Genomic DNA, 19,915 nt, shown 5'->3' with positions numbered 1-19,915 from the left:
CAACCACAATCACCGAGGTCTTTCTAAATCGTGAGAACCTTCCCTGGTTCCCTACTTCCCCAGAAAAGGTCTGGCTGCCTCAGTCCTGTACCTGCAGCCAGACCAGTTCCCCAAAGGTTCCACTTCCAACTTCACTGCCTCCCTTCAAGCCCCGGGCCCTTCCCCTTTTGCCTGGCTAACTTCAGTATACCCCTCGCCGCGGCGGGCCTTCTGGAAAGCCTTCTGGGACCGCTCTGCCTCGCTTCCGCTAGGTGCCTCTCCTCTCAGTCCTCCGAGTACCCTACCTTTCCGCTGTCAGAGCATCCCCCACCCATCGGGGCAGTACTGGGACTGAGGCAGCCAACAACACCCTGAGTGAGCAGCCAGCCCACCCCACCCCACTCGTGGCTACCCGAGCGGGGCCAATGGTCTCCACGGGGGATTCAATGCCTTTTGGTCTGCAGCCCAGCGCTGTCTGATGGTGTCACCGGGGACTCCCGGACCACAGCTGATGAATGAATGAGAATGCTAGGTGAGGGTAGTGAAAGTTCCATGGTAGAGGAAAGCCCCCTCCCTTCTCCTGAGTCCACCCCCCTCCAACTCTTGTACTACGTTGTCCCCTGAACCACCCTGTTCCGTTTCCTGTATCCGAGCTCTGTCTTCCTGATTGATCTGAGCGCAAAGACCAGCAAGTAGAAGTGCAGGCTGCGCTGAAAGTATTGGCCAAAAACACGGCTCCAGGAATGGATGGGATAGCAATGGGAATGTTTCAACAAGCTCATGAAGCACTGGAAGCCCTCACTCCTCAGTGCCGAGAAACTTAGACGACAGCTATTGGAAACTGATGGAGAGATCTATATTTGTACCCATTCCGAAGAAAGGTGACCCAGCAGAATGCTCACATGACGGGGGATCACTGATGGCACGTGCAAGTGCGACGTGCTTATATCATGCAACCACGGTTGCAGGAGTCCACTGCCGGGCTGCCAGCTGGTCAGGCCAGATTCAGAAGAGGTCGTGGAACCAAGGGCAGCGTCGCTGGCGTCAGATGGCGCTCAAAGCAGAGCACAGAAAGGCGCTTGCTGGTGTTTCATGGACTATGTGTGGATCATAACCAAGTACGGATAGCACTGAGAAGAGTGGGAATTCCAGAACACTTCCTTGTGCTCATGTGGAACCAGTACATGAGTCCAAAGGCAGTTAGGTGTGTGAACGGAACAAGGGGACACTGCAAGGCTTAGAATCAGGAACGGTGTGTTTTGTTCAGGGTTGTACCCTCTCATCATACTTATTCAATCTGTGTGCTGAGCAAATCACCGGAAAAGCTGGGTTACGGGCAGAAAATGTGGCATCAGGAGGGGAGGAAGGCTTATTAACAACCTGCGATATGCAGATGACACACCTCACCTCGCTTGCTGAAAGTGAGGAGGACTTGAAGCACTTGCTGATGAAGATCAAGGGTTATGGCCTTCAGTGTGGATTACAAGTCAATGTCAAGAAGACCAACATCCTCACAGGACCAATGGGTAACGGGATGACCAGTAGAGAAACGATTGAAGTCGCCAAGGATTTCATCCTGTTTGGCTCCACAATCAATGCTCACAGATCAAACAGCACATTGCACCTGATAATCTGCTGCATGAGACCTTTTTCAAGTGTTGAAAAGCACGGCTGCTACTTTGAGGACTAAGGTGGGCCTGACCCAAGCCATGGTGTTGCCAATAGCTTTATATGCCTATGGAAATTGGACACTGATTAAGGAAGACTGAAGAAAAATTGATGCGCTGAACTACGGTGTTGGTGAGGAATATTCAACGTGCCATGGACTGCCAAAAGAACAAACAGATCCGTGTGGGAAGCGGTACAGCCAGCATGCTCCTTAGAGCCAACGATGTTGGGACTTCGTCTCACATACTTTGGACATGTCATCAGGAGAGACCAGGCCTGGAGAAGAACATCATGCTTGGTAAAGTGGAGGGGCAGCAAAGAAGAGGCCGGCCCTCAATGAGATGGACTGACAGTGGCTGCAAAGCCTCTCAATGACACCTAATAGCAGCAGCAGCCCCCCAAAGCATGCTGGCGGTTAGGAAACACAGCTTCCCTCGCCGTGAAAATGACATGGGCATCACCTGTTACAAGAGCGCAGGAACCAAGAGATAGGGAGGAGTCGAGCGGGTGTCAGGACACGAGGGCACTCCCGGGCATTTCTGGCAAGCCCGCTGCTGTCAAGTTGACTCACACTCACAGGGAGTCTGTGTAGGCATCCGAGCCTACATCCCTTTCCAGGACCAGAGCGCCTCATCTTTCTCCCAAGGAGCAGCTGCTGGGTTTGAACTACAGACCTTGCAGGTAACCAATCAAGCACTTAGCCTGACAGAACCACGGTGGGCGTGTGCCCTGGAAAGGCGCGTTTCTGACAGCAAGCTGGCACTGCGTGTGCCAGGAGGGCTAACCATTTGCAGACCTCCTGGTGAGTGACCCCTTTCTTGGCCATCTAGCCCTGGGAAATAATCCCCGAGAGAAGAGGCTTTCCACGCTGCTTCTTCCCGTAGGTTTTCACAAGGGGGAAACCGGCAACTGCCAAAAATTTAAACAACGGGAGGATGGCTCTTTCCCAGCGGCATCGTGCCAGCTGGGTAATGCCCGGCGTTTACTGATAGAGAAATGGCTCCCTTACTGTTCTTATCAACCCGGCGAGGAACGGGGGCCACAAAGAGCTGGGTAACTTGCCCAGCGCCGAGCAGTCAGAGTAGGATCTGAACACCGTCGGCCGGGCTCCAGAGGGCAGGGTTTCTCATCCCGACACTACATGGATAGGAACGGATTAAACGGCACCTTTCATGCGCTGCGAATGTTCTTATGGCAAACAGATCCAGGCGGCACGGTGGTTCCGTGCTGGGCTGCCATCCTCTGGGGCAGCAGCTGCTCCACGCGAGACAAGCCAGAGTGACGGTCTCGGAAACTCCCAGGGACAGTGGTCCCCTGCCCCACAGGCTCGCTGTGAGTTGACATTGGCTCGATGGCGATGAGCTTGGATTGGGAGTTTACAGACAGAACAGGAGCCCTGGAGGTATGGCGGTTACTAGCTGGGCTGCTAACCGCAAGGTCAGGAGTTCAGAACCACTGGTGGCTCCGAGGGAGGAAGACGAGACCTTCCACTGCTGCTAAGAGTTAGTCTCGGAAACAGGTCGCTGTGAGTCGGCATGGACTGCGGCCCTGGCAGTGAGATGACTGAGAGGGAACACACTGGAGAGGGCTGGAGGAGACCCCGCCGCTGCGTTTGTCCCGGGGAGTGGGGGTGGGGTATCTTGGCTGAGATGTTAAGCAAGCAAGCAGAGTGTCAGACCCTTGCTTGCAGGCCCTGCTTGGTGGGTTCAGAGCGCCAACCGCGAGATTAGCAGTGGAGCACAAACCTCTGCTGGAGCCGTCCAGTTCAAACCCACCAGCTGCTCCTCGGCAGGAAGATGGGGCTACCTGCCCCCACAGCATTTACCGCCTTGAAAACCCAGTAGATCGGCGGTTCTCAACCTGTGGGTCACGACCCCTTTGGGGGGTCAAATGACTCTTTCACAGTAGCAAAATGACAGTGATGAAGTAGCGATGAAAATCATGTTATGGTTGGGGGTCACCACCATATGAGTTGCTGTATGAAAGGGTCGCGGTGTGAGGAAGGTTGAGAACCACTGCTGTAGCGGGTTTCTAAGAGCTGGCCTCAATTCGGTGGCAGTGGGTTTGGTTTGGGGTTTTTTAGGAACCTTACAGCAATGATACTTCTATAAAAACTAGATGCAGAGGAGACCAAAACCAAGACCCTGAAATGGCTTTATGTGAGCACGTAGGTTCCTCTTTCTGCCAAAGAGTGCCTGGTCGTTTGAACTGCTGACCTTGCAGTTAGCAGCCCAAGGAGAAACACACTGTGCCTCTGGGCTCAGAAAGGGCAGGGCAGGAAATAGCAGAACAGCCTAGGCAGTGGTGTCCCAGGCTTGGGGTGCTGTGCTTGGGATCCCCAATCTCTGCAGGATCACTGGGTGACTTTGTAAGGGTATTTCAATACAATGAAAAGTTGGACCAACTTTGACCTAGCAATTCAGAGTTTCCCAATCTCCCCACTCCACCCTTAGCAAGTCCCCCAGGGGTTTCTGCCCCAGGACCTGGACCAGGGCTGAGAGAGGAGCAGGCTCTAAATCTGATCCAGCCCTAGACTCGGGCAGGAAGGGCATGTCACTGGGCACATTCACCCCAGTGGGAATGGTCCCTACAGACCACCTGCCACGCCCTCAAACGGAAGGGCTCTCTCCTGTGGCCAGGCTGCGGACAACTGTACCACCCCCTGAACCCCATCACTCAGCCGGGCCTCCACCAAGTTCCCACCACTGAGCACAACGCAGCTGGGGCGTCTGCACTTGGGGCGGTATTTTCAGCAGCTCCTCAGCACCAGCGGAGTCCACGGTCCTAGCACTGCCTGCCTGCCTTGTCTGTGTGGGCTCCCGACAGGATTGCAGCGCTGTGTCCGGCGGTCCTAGCACTGCCTGCCTGCCTTGTCTGTGTGGGCTCCCGACAGGATTGCAGCGCTGTGTCCGGCTCTGGGTACCCATACCCCCCCCCCACCCCAGCTCACTCACACTTCTGCCAGGTCACGGCTTAGAGGTCACTTTCCATTTCCAAGAGGAACTGGTCCTCCCTGTTATCTGTTCCCACATTCCCCTGCATCCTCCCCAACCCACCTTTGTATTCTACCTCCAAGACCCCACCCAGGGCAGGGCCACCACCGCTGCAGCCCGGAGTCAGTCCACATTCCACCCAAACCGAACTCACAGCCAGTGGGTCGATTCTGACGCATGGCGACCCAGTAGAACAGAGTGTCTGTGACACCCCTGTGTCTGTGACCGTTTCTGAGGGGCTAGCCCTTAATGGGGGAGGGAGCCTCATCTTTTCCCCACTGAGAGGCCCGTTGTTTCTAACTGCTGGCCTTTGTGGTTAGCAGCCAATGTATGTAACCCACTATGCCACAGGGCTCCTTCCACCCACAGTTGGAGCTCGTGAAGTACTCCCTGAGAACATCGCTCAGTGGGCCTGTCAGGGGGGCTGGGAGACCCAGAAGCTGGCCAGGAGGGCATTCCAAGGCTTCCTGGAGGGGGGGTCATGCAGAAGTTTCTCAAGCCCGGCTCCTGGCCCAGGGAGAGGCACGGGGCTGCAGCTGGGCAGAGGTGGAGGTCACGGTCAGTGTTCCCAGGAAGGTGAGCCCAGCCATTGAGGGAGAAACCCAGGCTGCTCAGAGGTGGGACTTGGAGAGGAGGGGAGGGGCGAAGATGTATAGCGCTCGGCAGGTATGCAACGCAGGGGCAGGGAAGCACGCTTGGGCTGGTGTGGGCGCGCGCGGGGCCGGCGCTGGCAGAAGGAAGGAAAGGTCACCGGGGAGAGTTGAGAAGGAGCCTGAGCTCCAGGCTAACAGGCTTGGGGATGAAAAGCCAGGGAGGCACCCAAGCTGGGGAGGCTGCGGTCAAGGTTTTGGCCGGGCAGGTTACAGGCCCGGAAGGACGGCCGGTGGGAGGACAAGCTGGAGGTGGTGCAAGAGCATCGGCGGTTTCTTATCTTCCAGAATCCTCCACGTTTGCCTCCCGTGACCCCTCTGCCCTCCATGTGCCCCGACTCCATAAAGCCCAGATCCTTGAGCCCCAGGTGCTGCCCCCTACCTCACCCCAAGACCCCACCCCAGCCAGGCCGGCCTTGGAAACTCACCCCGGGCACTTCCTGTGGGGAGCTGGGCTCCGAGGATCCTGGATCCAATTAGGCCGGGCTTCGCGTGCAGGCCGGGAAGGCCTGCTTTCCTTGTGATGGCAGAACTGACCGGGCGGAGCGGGGGCTGCCTGGAGTGGGGAAGCTGCTCGTCTTCAGCTGCCAACAGGCAGTAACCTCATCTGGGGACACTGGGCCAGGGTACCCTTGTCAGGGCCGAAAGAAACGTTCTGCACATGCTGAACATAAACCCGCGCACCCCTCGACCTCACTTTGCCTGGAGGACCCCCAGGCTCCTGTCGCCAGAGAATGCCTTCTGCCAGCACGGTGAGGACGGCTATGAGGAGGGCCCTGCAGGGCAGGCACTGTGTCTGATAAGCGTTTCCCATCCTGCCCCAACAGCCCGTGCCGTAGACTGTCGTGGGCATCCCAAAAGGAGATGTGCCTTCAGAAAGCATGACCCACTCAGCGGTTTGTCAAAGAGCCGACCCCCGGGGACCCCAGAAGCTCCCATGCTGTTTCTTCTCAATTATAGTCCTGTCTTGGCCCCCAAAGACCCCTACCCTCTGGCATCCATATGAACCTCCTCCTTTCAAGGAATGGAATGAGCTTAGAGGTACGGACCTGCCTGAAGTCCCGCAGCTAGCTGGTGGTGCAGCAAGGAAGTTAGGACCTGCAGCCATCAGCTCACTGAGGGCCCTTGGCAAGTCCGCCCCTCTCTGGCCCATTTCCTCCCCTAAAGAGAAAGGGGCTCAACTAAAGCAAGCCCTCTGTCCCCCAGACCCTCACAGGGGCATCATGGTACTGCAGGGGTTAAGAGTACGGCTTCGGCTAGCCCCAATTTTGAAGTTCAAAGGTGCCTGTGAACCTTGGACTTGGTACTGAAACCCCCGAGCATTGTCATCTGTAAGCTGGAAATGAACACGGGTCTGTCTCCACAGGGTGGTCGTGAGAACAGACTGTCTAGTGGACGGCACACAGTAAGGATCAGGGCTCAGTGCCCACTGTTAAGGTCTCTAAGGTATAAGGGAAAACAGAAAACCTAACCCACTGCCTTCGGGAGAATTCTAACTCACAGCAACTCTGTAGGATCCACTGGTAGGGCCCCATGGGCCTCGTTTTCCTCCTGCAGAGCAACCTCAACCCCACTCCCCAACAGTATTCCAAAGACCCACAACCAGGAGGCCAATCAGGTGGGGGACAGGGGACAGCCACTCTGGGCAATCTATAAGACCCACAGGGACTGACTGCCCTGTTGACTGACTGAGGCCTGCGTCCAGGAGTGAGTTCAACAGGAAAGCAGATGCTGGAGCCCGGCTCCTGGCCTGGCTGCCAGGACCTTCCCCACGGTGCTGGGAATCCCCAGTGTGTGGTGGTAAGCCAGCTCCTACACCCTATCCCAAGGAACCCTGGTGGCGTAGTGGTTATGTGTAGGCCTGCGATCCATAAGGTCGGTGGTTAAAACCCACCAGCCGCTCCTCAGGAGAAAGACTGTTTAACTCTGGTAAACAGTTACGGTCAGAAGCCCACAGGGCACCCTGTCCTATAGAGTTGCTACGAGTTGGCATCAGCTCAATGACAGTGAGGTTTTTTGAGTTTTGACAGCCTATCCCAAGCCCCCTGGGGTGGAGGCTGGAAAGCGTAGGCCCTGAGCATGGCAAGGCGGAAAGGACTGGGGTGCAGCAAACAAGTTGGGGAGCACCGATGACCAAAGGCCCTGACAGACCAGGAGCGCCCCCCTCAACTCTTACACTCACGCATGCGACACACACACACCACCCCTTGCTCTCTCTCACTGCTGCCCTCTCTTCCACTTCCTAGATTAGGCCAAGCGCTTTCCCTATCCCAGGGCCTTTGCTGTTCCCTCTGACTGGTACACCCTCGGCCTGGCTATCTTCAGGTCACCGCCCCATCAATATTCAGACAGGAAGCCGAAAAGCAGGAAGCGAGAAGGAAGCCTTCCTCAGACCAAACTAACGGCATTTGCTCACCGTCATCCATCCTACATTCATCGGCGTGATCTTGTCTGGTGGCAGGCTCCCCAGCCGGGGCGGCGAGCAAACCTGCTCTCTCCCCCCATCGCTGGCACCTCGTGTGGGGCTGGGTCTCTGGCAAAGGCACACGTGATACTGCTGGGTGTGGCAGAAGAGACACACGTGCACGTGTGCAGACGTTGGCAAAAGGGGGCGTGGTGGGGAGCAGCGTGCCAGGCTGAGCGTGGCAGAGTGCGAAGACTGGGGGATAAGTGTGCATTGTATGTGGACACATCCCCTGGCACCCAGTTCGTCCGGGCATCTGAAGCCTTTTCTGAAATAGCAGAGGGCACCCCAGAGTAGCCAAGATGGGGCATTGGGGCAGGGCCAGGGGTGACCATGCAATAACAGGGCAGATGCATGTGGACATGGATGTTTGGATGTGTCCCGGTACCCTCACTGAACCCAGAGCAAGGAGCCTGAAACTGGTACCCAAAGCTCAGAGATTGTGAAGGCCCTCCCTTCCCAACACAGGTGTCCTTAGGGCCACATGGAGAAGGGGCAAAGCAGGACCCACTGGGCCCCAGGACAAACCCTCAGCCTTCCCCATGCTCATATCATCCACCAAAGATACCCTTCCCTTTGGCAGCCACCCCCCTACCTCCGACGCAGTCTCCTCACGCCAGCTCCAACCCCAGACCCAGCCCCGGCTTCCAGAAGCTGTCCCACTACACAGCCGCAGGCCGGCGTCCACCACAGCCCGCTTGCTGGATCTCACTCATCAGCAGACTCTGGGGTCTCCCTGGCCCTCCGCAGCCTGTGTCTCAGGGAGTGTAACCTCCATTTCCACGATGAAGACATACCACAGGTGAGGCTACAGCAGCCACAACCCAGCATTGGTTCTGTGGTGTCCCTCTGGCACCTGGGAGCAGCAAGCCCGCCGGCCGAGAGCCCCACTCACCTCCCTTCCTAGCTCAGTCCCCCAGCCGGGAAGCAAGGGTTGACCGGGCGACCGGTGAGACCTAGCCCTCTCCTCAGGGCAGGTGACTCAGATCAGCTGATGAGTGTCAGTGTCCAAGCGCTGTGACTGCACCCATGCGCACACAGACTCCCTGGGGCGGTCAGAGGCTATGCGTTCCTCCTCCTGCCCAGTCCCCGGGAGCGGGCTGGTGGAGACACTGGACTGACTCGCTCTGTGTGTGCTCGCTCACTCATCCATCTGCGCCTGCGACTCTGAGCGCCCAGGCTGCCTGCCTTCGGAGCTGACGAGCCCAGAGGGGTGAAGAGAGGCGAGGGAAAGCCTAAATGGCCATTCTCCCAACCCTCACCTTAGGTGAAAAGGCAAATCTTTCCATGAAAACGGGGTGGGGGGAGTGGGATTGCAGGGGAGGGCTTCAGCAACGGGAGGATAGACGGGGGCTGAGTGAGGAGAGGACTCCCTGCCACTGGAGGGGGCTCCTTGCAGAGACCCTTTTGCCCAGGATGTGGGAAGGGGATGCCCCGTCTGTACAAGGGGCAAGTGAGGTGGACAGATTCTAAGGAGGAACTGGTCAGAACTTTGGGGCCAAGGACTGAGTTCAAGTCCCAGCAGTATCACTGAAGTTCCTGTCCCTGGGGATTCGGTAAAGTGCCTCTGTGCCTCAGTTTCCTCATCTGTAAAAGAGGGGTGGTAACAATCAGCTAAGGGTCCCTGGGAGGCACAGATGGTTTGTATTGACCATCAGGAGCCCCGGTGGTGCTGTGGCGGAGCTGACCACAACAGGAGAGACCAGGCTGTCTCAGAAACCCTGCACCGCGTCACTGTGCGTAGGAAACGACGCGGTGGCTGTGGGTTGGCTGGTTGTTGATGTTTACCAACCTAAAGGTTGGAAGTTCAAACCCACCCAGGGACACGTCGGAAGAAAGCCCGGTGCTCTGCTTCTTTAAAGATGGCAACCATGGACACCCTGCGGGGCCATTCCTCTGCGGAACACGCAGGCTGACCAGGCATCGGAATCCTCTCTGTGGCAAGGAGCTCTTCTTGTGGGCGCTGCTTTGAGGGACATGTTATTGTTCACAAAGCCTTTCAGGACCCGGCCCGGCCCAAAGCAAACCTCCACACTGCCGACCAAGACGGGGGTGAGGGCACGAGATCTGAAGCCCAGCTGGATGCCGCCGAGTGACCAAGCATCTACGGTGGGCAGGCCCTCGGATGCTACAGTTCTGAGACTGGAAGAGGCTGAGATGCCATGATTTAGCCATCTCATTATTTCCTACCAACAGCCCCGAGCCTCCCCGGGGACAGAGAAGAGAGAGCTCGGGGTAACTATCTCCCAGGCCCTCCTGGCTGCTGGCACTGCCACCACACCTGGGCCTCACAGTTCCCCACCCTGACTGGAGCCCCAGCCCCACCGCGCCGGAACCACCTGCTCCTTCGTCTGCCGGGAGGGGGGCTCCTGCAGGCTCCCCCGGAGGCGGGCAAGCAGCACAAACGCATAAAGGAGGACAAGGTGACTGAGAGTGTCGGGAAGCAACTTTATCACCTGTGGTCAGGGAAGCCCCACTGGATGAGGTGACATTTGAGATGAGACTCATTAAAAAAGGGGGGGGGGCTGCTATTAGCCAGGCAGAGATTTAGAGAACAGCCTTCTAGGCAGAGATCAGCCTGTGCAAAGGCCCTGCCAGGAGACCTTGCAAACCCAAGGTGTGGAACTAAGGAAAGGCCCAGAGGCAGTAGGAAGGTCACGGGGAAGAAGACCTGAGGCTGAGATGGACAAGGGCGTGGGGGGTGGGGACAGATCAGACAGGCAGGGCCTTGTAACCCTGACCCAGAAAGGGCTTCGGATTTCTTTCTTCTAAACCTGTACAGACAGACTTTCACAGGGAACGAATGGGCAAGATCACATGCTCATTCCGTAATGACCACGGTGGTTTTCCAAAGCACGGGAGGCTCAACAGTACCAGTCAACGATCCTTCCATTTCCTTGGCACCACATGCCGGTCTCATCATTACTCCCTACAACCCCGAAGATACCCACAGAGTACCCCGTTTTAAAGAAGAGCAAACCTAGGTGCAGAGAGAAGGTGCCCAAGGTCTGACAAGATGCGGAGCCTAAAGGGACTCGATCCCGGGATCCCAATCCACCATCAGGATAGCCTCTACACCTCCTCAGGTGTCCTGAAGTCAGCAGTCGGCAAGTGCCCGCTGCTCTGTGCCGGCAGCCTCGCCTCTTCCTCCCTGTCGCATGGAAGACTCAAAGGCCATCATTCTTAACTCCCGGGTCAGGGTCTGGCCTAGGCTGGGTGCGTCAGGCAGGGCAGAGGCCTGAGATAACCGTTGGTCCAGTGAACACACAATGAAGGAAGAGAGGGGTAATCTAGCAAATGAAAGAATGTCGCCAGGAGTCACTGGCAAATGAGTAAGCAAACGGGGGACCGCAATGGCTCGTCACTTTCCTGAGGCAGAGCAGTGAGATGTCTGTCCAGGAAGGACCCAGTCCGTCCCTGCCCCCCACACCAGCTTCCTCTTCCTAGCTCCAGCGATCTTGCCTTCACTCCCCAAGACCCTAGATCATCCCTCGGCTGCTGGGACGGACCTATGAGTGCCCACGGCCCAGCACTGGCACCATCACCAGCACGCAAGGCCTTCCTGGACTCAGTGGGAGCTGGCAGTGGTCGAGTGGTTCCCCTCCCTCTGCATATCCCAGGAGGAAACCAGGAATTTAGTTGGGGCTTAGCACACAGGATGACTTCAAGCCAAAGGCTTCTCCTCTCGGAGCCCAGGTGACCTTCCAGGCTTCCCAGTGGCCGTCTTCGCTGAGAGGGCGGAGCACAGCTGGATTTTTATAGACATCAGCGCCGGTGGCCCTGTGGGTTAGACCCTTAGTTGCTAACTACAGAGTCGGCAGTTCAAACCAAGCAGCTCTACCGAGGGAGAAAAATAAGCTATCTGCTCCTATACAGAGCCCTGGTAGTGTAGTGGTTACGCATTGGACTGCAATCTGCATGGTCGGCAGTTCAAAACCATCAGCAGCTCTGGGGCAGAAAGATGGGGCTTTCTACTCCCGTCACCAGTAAAAGTCTCAGAAACCCACAAGGGGGTTCACTATTTGTCAGCATTGACTCAGTAACAGTGAGTGTGTGTCCAAGAATGAGAATGATCAGAGCCTCAAACGTATCCAATAGCCCTGTCCACAAGCACCCAGTGATCCGCGGAAAAGGCCCAAGATACGGAGTCTAGACTTCAGCTCGAGCGTGCCGCCACTCAGCCTCAGTGGCCCACATTTTAAAATGGGGATAATGGTCCCCGCCTTCCAGTTTCTGGGCCAACATCCACACACACTGTGCACACTGTAAAGTGTGGTTCACACAGAACAGATCCTTATGTGGGTGGGCGGATGTTGGTTCACATCTGGGCACGTGCTACCACATTCCAGCCTGGTTTTGTCCACGGCAAACCATTCAGTGGCCAGCCTCCCTGTGGGACAAGAGAGGAGAGCCTGCACATCTGACTCCTATCCCTGCTGTCCTAATTGGTGACTTCGGGCAAGTCACTTTCCCTCTCAACCTCAGTTTCTCCACCTAAAACAATGCCTACCTTGGTTCCCTGCCGCTAGCTCAGGTAAGTTCTGCAGTTCTGACCCCCAGCCCTCAGCCAGAGAAGACTCCGGCTTCTGGGACACAAATCAGCAGTGGGAGTGGAGGGGCAGAGACCGGATAGGCTGGCAAGGGTCCTCCCAGCACAGACCAACTTTCCCAAGCAGGAAAGTTCTTCACCAGCCCTCACCCGGCCATGGGGATTCCCACAATGCCAGCAACCCTGGACTTTGGGGGCCTAGCCTTCCGAAGCTCTCTGTAACCCAAAGAGTTGGTACACTCTGATCTGTCCCATCAGACACTTTAGGAACTTAACCAAGTCCACACTGCCTCCAGCAGAAAAGCCTCGGGGCTGTGGTTTGCATTGGGGTGGCAAAAGGGACAGGAGTGGCCTAAGGGGAGAAACTGTGAACCCAGCCTCCAGCCCAGGGCTAGGCATTCACTGAAGGCCCCTCCGGGAAGTCCAAGGGCCAGCAGGCATGGGAAGGGGCTTTCCAACGGCAAACTGCCAAGCAAACTTGCCCCAAGGGCCCAGGGGTCACTTGGGCGCCCAGTGCAAAATTGTTACTTACAAGGGGGCCAGGCCACCCAAGAAGAAAACAGGAAAGCTCTCTCTCTCTCTCTCTCTCTCTCTCTCTCTCTCTCTCTCTCACACACACACACACACACACACACACACACACACACACGGCCATAGTGCCAGGCATAGGGTTAAGGGTGGGGGCCACGCTACTTCAAGTCAAGAGTCTTAGCTGGAAATCCTGGGCCCCTATTGCCATTCTTCTGCCTCAAACCAGAGAATATAGTTCCTCACAATGCCATCTTCACACAGGCCCTTGAAGAAGACGTCTCCTGCCCAGACCCCTACCAAGACCCCCATCTCCGACCCTATGCACCCCGCCAGGCACAGCTACGAGGAAATCGGCAGGCAACTTTCTCCAAAATATTCTGCAAAGGCGGCTGGCTATGGGTAGAAATGGGCCCCTGAGATCCTTTCGCGGCATTACACTGCCTTCCAAAAAAAAAAAAAAAAAAAGCTTAAAAAAAAAAAAGAAAAGTTTCAGAGTTAACTTTAAATTCCCGGCCCCCCCCCAAAATCTCCCAGCGGCTTCCTCTGCCCCCCCACTTTACAGTGCAATTGCATTGTGTCTCACCTCCCAGCAAGGATCGAGGCTCTCGCCAAAGAGAAGGAAAAAAGGCAACCCTTCGGGTGCCCCCTCTGCTTCCAGCCGCCTCTCCCACATTCTCAGACAGTTTTATTAAAATTTTCAGACAAAAGAAAAACAAAAATGGCAGCCTGGCTTATTTTTAAAACAGGACGGGGACGCCATATTCTGCAGATCTGCAAAAAAAGGGATAAATCCGGCGCTGGCCGCCCCACCGCGCCGGCTGCAAAGTGCGCGGACCGCGCCGTTTGCAATGCGTTTATTTGCATGAAGGCCCGTGAATCATTGTTTACCGGAGAATCGCAGCGGGTTTGAATCGCCCGGCTTGGAAAACGGCATCCGCACACATGCACTCGCACCCTCGGAGCCCAGACCCACACGCGCTGCCGGGGACCCTCCCGACCCGCGCGCGCCGCCGCCGCTCCGGCCCGGGCCCGGGGCCCTGCGAGCCGCCCGCCCGCGCTGACAGCGCCCGCGCCCCGGTCCGCGCCCCCGCCCGCAACTCGGCGCAACTTTCCCGCGGGCGGGCGCCCCCCCCGCGCCAGGCCGGCGCCCCGCGCGCCCCGGGCCCGCACAGACCTGGCTGTGCCGGCGGCAGCTCCGCGACGCGGCCGCAGCCCCACGCCCGGCGGCCCGACGAGGGCCCGGCTGGGGCTCCGGTTCGGGCTCCGGTTCGGGCTCCGGCTCGGGCTCGGGCTCGGTGCGGAGCCGCGCGCAAACCTTCCGGGTCGCCTGCCGTTCACTTCTGGGTTCCGCAAGCGCCGAGGCGGCGGCGGCGGCGGCGGCGGCGGCGCGAGGCTGGGTCTTGCACGCCGCGCGGCCCCCGGTGCGCTCGGCGAGCCCCCGCGCCAGGCGCCCGGCTCCGGGGGGGGCCGCGTCGGGCCCCCGCCTCTCCGGCTGCGCAGCCCGTCCAGCCCCGGGGGCTCCCGCGAGTGGGCAGCGCCCGGCGCTGGCGACGGCGCGCGAGGGGAGGGGGCGGGGGCGGGCCGCGCGCTGGGGGCCCCGCTCGGGCCCCGGGGCCTCGTCTCGCGCTCGCCGCCGCCGCCGCCTGGCAAAGTTGCGCGGCGCCCCCCGCCCGCGGGAGGCCGCGCCACAAAGGAAGCCCTCGCCCCCCTCCGCCCGCCCGCCCGCCCGAGCTGCGCGCGGGGAGGGCACCGGCGCCGGGCCCTAGGACAGCCCCTTCCCCAGCGCGGGGGCGCCCGGAGCCCCGGCGGCCGCGGCCATTGTCCCGCCCAAGCGCGGCCGCCGCCTGGCCGCCCGCCGCGCCGATGGCGGGCCGCGCACCGGGCCTGGTGGGCCTGGGCCCCGAGCAGGCCGCGTCCGGGCCGTGCCAGCCGGCCCCGAGGGGCCCCCGCGGCCGAACGGACCCCCGCACTCCATAGCCAACGAGCGTTACCAAAATTCGGGCCGAGCTGGTGTTTGATGGCTTCCGTTCGCATTGTTTGGGGGTTGGGTTTTTGTTTGGGGTGTGTGGTTTTTGTTTTTGCTGTCACGGTGAGGGCCTGGGAGCGGGGGGCAGAAGTTTGCACAGTCTAGGCACCCCTCCCTCGGTAGGCCACGGCCCTCCCTGGCTCTAGGCTGAGCCCCAAAGGATGGAGTCGCCTGAGGCTGTCAGCGACTCTGGCAGCAGAGGATCGGAGGTGGCTGTCCCCCGGCTCCAGACCTCAGAGCCGGTTGTGTGACTCCTCCCGCTCCACCCTCTCCAGCCAATCAGTCACCAAGCCCTCCTGATTCGGCCTCCTGGGCTGTGTCAGCTTCCAAACTTCACTTATACCTGAGGAGGGCTGTCCCTGGCTCCTGTCACCTGCTCCCACTTCGGATGCGCTCGGCCAGAGTCTGGACCCTGATGAGTCAATCAGGGCTGGTCCTGCCCTCAGGGAGCGCCCAGGACCGGTAGAAGAGCACACACATGGGCTGCCCGTGTTTGCTGCCCTCCCGGAAACACTTCCAGTTCTGCTGGGGGCCAGCTGCACCGCAGGCACTGCGCAGGTTGGCCGAGGGCACGGACCTGCAAAGCCCTGCACCCAGGGCGACTCCAATCTAGCTTCTTGGGAGATGCCTCCTAGTTGGCTTCCAGCTTATAGCGACCCCATGCACAGCGGAAGGAAGCACTGCCTCTTCTCAGCCACCCCCATGATCAGTTGGGGATCAGATTGTTGTGATCCACAGAATTTTCATTGGCTGATTTTTGGAAACTGATTGCCACCCTTCTTCCTAGTCCGTTTTAGTCTGGAAGCTCCACTGAAACCTTTTCAGCATAATCTGTGATAGGTGTGCATTGGCTGGGAATTGAGGAACATGGTGAAGGCGCTAAGCAACTCCAGGGCGGGGCTGTGTAAGGGATTTGTCCTCAGGCCCCAAGCCCAACGCCTGGCCCAGACAAAGGCGCAGTGAGCATGTGTGTAACCTGACCTGACTGGAGTTAAAAAGCAGAGTGGAAGAGCACAGAGAGACCCACTCTCTCCCAGACAGGCGGGCAAGGTCTCCAGAAAAGGACTCTGGGATGAGCCCAGTGGGGAGAATGGAAATTCCTGCTGTTTTCCAGGAAAATGAGAGTTATACTAACCAGGGCGTTGAAGGGTTCAATGAGATCGTAATCAATGTAGGAGACAAGCTTAAATTTCTTAAAATGTCCCCAATTCTTCACAAGTACCTCTGCCTTCTGATGAGGTCCCTTTCCTACAAATCTGGCAAGCCACTCACTCTGGGGTGAAAAATCTCATTAAAAATATTTTATTGGGGGCTCGTATAATTCTTATCACAATCCATACATACATCTATTGTGTCAAGCACATTTGTACATTTGTTGCCATCATCATTCTCAAGACATTTGCTTTCTACTTGAGCCCTTAATATCAGCTCCTCATTTTCCCCCTCCCTCCTCACTCCCCCTTCCATGAACCCTTCATAATTCATGATATTATTTTGTCATAAATATCTCACTTGTTAACAGTTTTCATTATCATTGCCTTTATAATCAGTATCTTTAGAAAATCCAATCATTATTTGTCTTTGGGGGTTTGGCACGAGAATGATAACATCAGTGCATCCTCACCACATCCTCATATGTAGTACATATGATTCACAATGTAGATTGTATGTATACTTGCTGTAACATAATTCAAATGGTATACTTTAACTCTGTGATCTTCTACCCAATTCCCTATAACTGCAGTTGACCAGGTAGGAAATGTAAGATCAAATCCAGTAGTAGGGCATCTGATAAAAGTCAGGAATAGGACCAAAAAAAAGAAATGGAATGTGTAGTTCATTGCCTGCATGGACTGCCTCCTCTCCTCTGCAGGGAGACCAGTAAAAACTAGATGGTACCTGGCTACATGCACTGAACATTTTGATCAAAGATCCTACAGCAGAGTCCTGATCAAAAGAAAAGAGAAATGCAGACAAGAATTCCAAATTCTCATGGAATCCAGATTTTCTGGAGCCATTGAGCTGGGTGAATCTTGGAAACAATTGTCCCAAGGTAACTCCCCCCACCCCCAAGATAACTTTTGATCTACAAATATGCCCTGATGTCTACTTTAGTAACATGTCTTTAATTAATTGATTGCATAACTTCTTAATATGATTGAACTATTGTATGATATGCAAATTATATGCCAGTAAAACTATTTTTTAAAAAGAATGCCTTAGCAATGTTTACCATGAACACTGGGCTACATATGGAATAAATCAGCAACAGTAACTCCCAAGATTAAATAGGGGACTTGACGGGTAGGGGTTGGTCATGAGGCAACATTGATGGCGAAGAAACCATGTAAGAGGAGGATGGGACTGGGTTGGAGAATCAGCATCCGTGATGTGGACATGGAGAATGAGTTGGGTTGTCGTTGTGTGTATGCCCAGCCCCCACAAAGTCTCTGGGTCCCCTCAACATTGAGGGACGTCTGAGAAACTGCCACACCCAAGAGAGTAGCCTAGAGAGAGAAGTGACAACGCAGCGCAGCGCCACATGAGATCCTGGAATATAAGAAGGGCACTTAACGAACAGAAAATGGTACAAATGAAGGAAATCTAAGCAAATGATAAGAATGTGCACAGAGCGCAGCGCAAGAAGGTGGCACATGCTAGTATAGGACACGGGCTGTGGAAAAGCGTGCTACACGGGAACTCCCTAGAATGTCTTCTCGATTGTTCTAGAAATTTGAAACCTCTAAAAATAGTCTTGAAAAACAATCATACAGTGCCAACCCATGGACTTTTGGAGAGATTCGATAAGATCACGCTTGCTATAGCTCATAACACATCTGAGACCCTAAGAAGCCCCATGAGTCCGATTTCACGCAAAGGCTAAATTCCAGGAGCTTGGCTGGTGTGCCAGGGCAGTGTTGGATGTGTAACCCTACAGCCGCTGGCTCAAATTCAGCAGTTTCCCTGAGGATGAGCCATTCAATCCCATAAAGATTTGCATCTTGGAAACTCCTATGCAGGCAGGGTCACTCTGAGTCAGAATCGACTTGAGGGCAGTAGACTGTCTTTGACAGGACTTGGTTTTTATATCTCAGAATTCCAGGCCCAGGAGCTAGAGCAGCAAACACGAGCCAGGGTCTGCTCATGGGAAGAAGCACCGTATCAGTTAGCACCGGCCAGGCTCTGCTGCAGCAAGGACAACTCCAAAATGGTGGCGTAGGGGGACAGTAGTTTGTTGCTCACTGGGCCACAGGCGATCTTAGTGTTCTGGTGCAGCTGGAACAAAGAGCACAGTAGGTAACTTTAAGGGTCAGAAATTTCTCTTTCAATTTAGGAAGCTAGCAGGTGGGGTCCTGCCTCTAGGGGACGGCTCTCTTTGTTCCCTCTGGGGAGGCCCATCTTGTCTGAGTTTCTCTCATTTCTTCTTGGCGATCTGCTCTCCGTGTAGTATGCATCTTCTCCCTTTGTGCTTGCTTCTCTGTGCTTGACCGGCTCGTTTTGTATCTCAGACATAAAATGATTTGAGACAAACCTATGCCGATATGGCCTCATTAGCATAGCAAAGAAATGGAGTTACATCCACCGGTATAAGGGCCTGGATTCTGACACATATCTGTAGGGGTGAGAGGACACAATCTAATCTGTAATACATACCCATCCTAAGTCCTCTGTTCTAGCCCCTCAAAGTCTTAGACTGAGAAGTCCCTGTGATCTCAAGGCCTCACCTGCTGAAGCACATGGCCTGCCCTCTCAGGAACTACAGCAGGGCAGGAGCCTAGAAACCATGCGTGGGGTTTCCCCTGCTTCAGCCTGGAAGTGACACAATCCATCGCTCTCTCATCATTCATTGGCCCAAAGCAGTCACCTGTTCCTGCTCACCAACAAGAGAGGCTGGAAAGTCCAGAGTTCCTCTAGCGTGAAGGAGAAAAGAACTGGACCTTGGTAAGCGCTCCTCCATCGCGCTAGGAGACAGGCTTCAACAAACAATTACTCGAGAGTATTAGGATCGGTGAGTTTCAAAGAAGTGTGAGGTGTCAGAAGAATGGGTGACGATCAGAGAAACTTGTCGCCGGCAGGGATAGTTACGCCGAGACCAAGGAAGAGATGAGAAAAGAACGACCGTTGGTGGAGAGAACTGTGTGCCGGTCCTGAGCCAAAGAAGAGCGTGACCCATTCAAGAGACAGAAAGGACGGCGGAGCTGCAGTGGATAGGGGATGGGAGTGGGGGGCAAAATGATGCTCAGATTTTAGCTTAAGACCAACAAGTCCTCGTGGGGAGGAGGGAGCTAAACAGAGAAGTCATCCGATCAGATGTCTTTTCAAAAGGTCCCTGTGGCTACCCGGAAGAAGACAAAGGGTGGGAGAGCAGCAGGGCAATGTCCAAAGTCTTGGAAGTGATCGATGGAGATGGCTCGCACCAAGGTGGGATTGGTGAAAGCGGAGAGACGTGAACAAATGTGGGCCATGTTCTCAAGGATTCAGCCTTACCAGGATTTGGTGACTTACAGATGTGGGAAGGGAGAAGGCAGGTGTGTCAGGTTCTGTAACCTCCCCTGTGCCCGGCACAAGGTTCACACTCTGCCAGAAATGACGAACTGAAAACGAATAGGGTCACGTTCACTGTCAACAGGAATAGCTCAAGTTCTATCCCGAAGTGCAATACTTTCGGCTCATTCGGCTATTATTCCAATATACACACCAAGCACAAATGCCGAAGACGAAACAATTGAAGATTCCTTCCAGTTTCTGCAGTCTGAAATTGATCACATTTGCAATCAAGATACAAGGATAAGGACCAGTGATCGCAATGCAAAAGTTGGAAACAACAAGAAGGATTGATAGTGACCAGATGGATAGTGATAGGCAATGTGGCATTGGTGATAGAAACAACCCAACAATTGGAGATCAAATGATAGAATTTTGCAAGACCAACTATGCATCCATTGGCAATATCTTTTTTAACAGCATAAACCTTGACTCTACATGTGGGCCTCACCAGATGGATACACAGGAAATAAATTGACGGCATCTGTGGTGAACCAAACTCACCGCCAT

The 19,915-nt window shown here is 55.7% G+C and overlaps 1 protein-coding gene across 5 annotated transcripts in view; it reads right to left on the bottom strand.

Annotated features, from left to right (window-relative positions):
- Positions 1 to 14,843, bottom strand: part of ZNF362 (zinc finger protein 362) — a 41,655-nt gene extending 26,812 nt beyond the window's left edge. Inside the window, exons 1-2 of one of the 5 annotated variants that reach the window (XM_075553702.1) lie at positions 14,009 to 14,363; positions 5,719 to 5,906 (exon numbers count right to left, since the gene is read on the bottom strand). The gene's annotated coding sequence lies outside the window, so the exon portion shown is untranslated. Of the gene's footprint in view, positions 1 to 5,718; positions 5,907 to 13,417; positions 13,744 to 14,008; positions 14,364 to 14,825 lie in introns of those variants that run through there. The other 4 variants (XM_075553704.1, XM_075553701.1, XM_075553703.1 and 1 more) reach the window with 4 other exon arrangements.
- Positions 14,844 to 19,915: the final 5,072 nt, after the last annotated feature.

Source organism: Tenrec ecaudatus, chromosome 1 (assembly GCF_050624435.1).
Source record: "Tenrec ecaudatus isolate mTenEca1 chromosome 1, mTenEca1.hap1, whole genome shotgun sequence".
Taxonomy (NCBI): Eukaryota; Metazoa; Chordata; class Mammalia; order Afrosoricida; family Tenrecidae; genus Tenrec; species Tenrec ecaudatus.
The sequence above is the reverse complement of the archived record's forward strand: the minus strand, read 5'-3'. Positions and strand labels throughout refer to the sequence as shown.